Below are 3,332 nucleotides of genomic sequence, written 5' to 3'. Positions count from 1 at the left end.
TACAACTTCGACGAAACCACTTGTTTCGCGCAAACTTGGCCGTCGTCCCCAAGATCAGCGCAGCACTAACTGGAATGAAACTGCAGCAGGGCTGCTCTACCCCCGTTTTAGCGAGAGAGTCGCAAGTCAGTGCGATTTCAGTTTCAACGACACAGCGAGGACCTGCCACCATGCAAGGACTCCGACAAACCTTGTCGGGCAAGCAAGGATGCTTTGCGCCCCTGTAGCAGGCTACACTTGACTGGTAATGGCATCGGCTCCGTCTCAGATAGCGACATTTAACATGAACGAGAAAAGTGGCGCTTCGCGTCGCATTTCCAGCGCATCGCTTCCTTGCGTTTCTGCGCAAGGAAGGCGAATTGAATTGATGAGACAGGAGAGGCCTGTAGTCGTCTCACGTGTTGCATGCAAACGCTGGCACATTGCGTTGAAGAAAAGAAGTGAGACCGCTGTCACTGTGTGGCTCTCCTCAATCAATGGTGGAACATAAATCGCCGGAAATAGGTTCCACCTTCTTTCAGATGATCAGGGATGCGCCCTGTCTAAACGCCGTCACACAAGTCACAATCTACCCTCTCGTGACAGTGAGAGAGAGAAAGAAGTCATAAGGGAAAGGCAGGGAGGTTAACGAGGCTGAGCCCGGTAGGCTACCCTGCACTGGGGAAGGGGAATTGAAAGAGGAGAAGGACGAGAGAAGTTCACACTTTGCGCGGTTACGCAGACAAGCGTTCATATAAGCTGAGTTAGTCACAGGCGGTCGCACATAGCAGACGCTCGAGGCCACGTGCCCAAGATATTCTCCTCTGTAAAGGGCCAGACATCTAAGTGCCTAAAAGCTGTCCGAAGGGCACTCCTCTAATCTTCGTATGTGGGGCAGTGACATACGAGACGCTTGGTGGTTTCCTCAATACCATATGTGCTGCAATTGGCACTGTCCGCCATTCCAATTAGGAATGAATAGGAGTTTGTAAATGAAACTCCTATTCGCAGGTGGCACAGCAACGTTTTTTTTTTTTTTTTTTTGCTGTCGGTCAAAACCCGGTAAAAAGTTATAATTTAATATGTCGGTCCATGGCATATAGGCGCCGGTTGCTAAACTCCTATGTATTCTATTTTCTTATAGCTTTAATTTAGGCAAGACCCCTGAGGTGCCGCGCTGCATCCGTTCTCGACAATGGTACCGAGGTTCTTTCACATTCTCCATATGCCTCACGAGCAACTTTGTCGGCAAGATTATCTTTACGTGAAAAAGGAGGCCCCGAAGTCATAAAGCGGAATGGGACCTCAATATTAGCAACGCATCCCAATAAATGCGATAGGCGGATTTAGCATTGACGTAAACACGGTTGCTGTGTAGAAAAATTGGTCCCGTCAATGTTTCTTTCCAAGCTGCCACCGCCGCTGGAAGTGGTCTGAGAGCGCTGATTATCGCACTCCCAATGGAAAACCGTAGCATGCAATCAAGTTCAATGAAAGCGCTATTTGTTTCCGTGTCATCAATTATTGGTTTCAGCGGCGACGGAAAATGAATTGCTGGAGAGCAAACATGGATTGTACTGGCTAGATAGGATCCAACTAGGGTAATCACGCCTGAAAATTAGACCCTGCTAATGGTTTGCGCTTAGTTGTACGACAACAATGCAGCAACGACACAGGGGCAATTACACTTTCTAGGCGGCTGCTACTCTACGAGAGTATTGAAGGTACCGGTTGAAATGAACCTAATTTAGGCTCTGAATATTTTGTTTCTTGTATGTTAGCGCTTTGGCGTAATAGCAGAAACACCTCATGATAACTTGATTGCGAACTCTGTAATGACTTGAAAGCATTCATTGTTCTGTGTTTCTAGAAAATCGCTCCATTCGTGTTGTTATAGTACACGGTTCAATTACAAGTTTACAAATCTGTACTATAATCCAATTGCAGTTCCATTTTTTAGGACACGCTTAAGCGTTTACTTTAGTAGCGCAATGAGATGGGAGCATAATTACAGAACTCACTGGCACGCACTTCAAGCATGCAGCCCCCTGTAGCATTTCGTGTGCAAACGTAACGGACCCCCACTCCGCATACTCTCTGCCGGTTTTACGCTCTGTATATTTTTGAACCAGCGGGAGGTGCCGTACGTTTTTTTCGTGTTGAGGACGCTCATCATGCGCATTACTACACCTCAAACTAGAATGAACGGTGACTATTCCTTCACGTCGTGTCCACATCGCTGCTTAAGTTTGCGGGCGAGTCTCTTACTTTTGCTCACCTCAGCACTTCGAGTAAGAAGCGCATAAAAACTCGATATGTGACTCTAAACGTCCCGACGATCGACATTTGAACTGTTTGCACTAGTTCTTGCAGAATATAGTTCGCTTTTTATTCAATATTTTCCCCCCTCCCTTACTACTTGCAATTTTATCAGACTCCATCAGCCCAAATGTTGTGCCCCACGTTGTGCCCCAATGGGCAGTGCAGTTATAGTTGACAGAACTGTTCGACCCAGAAAGAAAGAGCAAGAAAAAATATCTCTGTAGGTTAGGCGCAGAGTAAGCCAAGGAGAAGGAGTAGATTTTAATGAAGATAAGGGAGGAGAGGTCGGTCTAGAGAGCGTGTCTCCAGCCTTCTACTCCTCACTGGGGTAAGTGGGAGATAAGGGAGAGGTAGGTGATTATGATATGGTACAATGAGCGTCTATATACACGTTGTCCAATACGCGGATATGCGCTTTAAACGCAATACCGGCAGCGGTAATCTTGTACACTCAAAACGTTATCACCCAAACACATGTCACACTCTTCACAGGTCCTAGAGGCGACCAAACATGCGCGCTCCATATGAGTATCGTATTGCCGGGATTTTTCTTTCACAATCTGACACAAAACATTAGATGTTACTCCGAACCAATTTCTGACGGCCTGCGATTCTCTAACGTGCATTCGACGCTACCAACTGGGCCAGATTTCTGAATCCCCCCACATGATGCGTCATCTTTTCTTCCCCCAATTGCTAGTTGTACTTTAGTGACGTCCAGAAAGCTTAGCCGGAATGGGCAAGCAAGGATGCAAGCAAGGCTGGCGAGAGAAACGCGTAGCGGCCAGCGACACACAGCGTTTCCCAATGCCCAAGGGGTTCCCAGTAATCACCGCGGCTCCCCGTGGGGCACCTGTGGTCAGGAAATGCAATCACTCATTTCGCCAGCTGCCGCACGGCGGACGCATGCGCTATCTTGGGCTAAAGCCCCTGAACCTCGGACTCTGTAGCCATGGCCCCCTGCAGCTGGCCCTTCTCCAGCCGAGACTCGCGCTTGTCTAACGTTAATTGTAACGTGGATACGAAGTGGC

Source organism: Dermacentor silvarum, chromosome 2 (genome assembly GCF_013339745.2).
Source record: "Dermacentor silvarum isolate Dsil-2018 chromosome 2, BIME_Dsil_1.4, whole genome shotgun sequence".
Lineage (NCBI taxonomy): Eukaryota > Metazoa > Arthropoda > Arachnida > Ixodida > Ixodidae > Dermacentor > Dermacentor silvarum.
Note: the sequence above shows the minus strand (reverse complement) of the source record.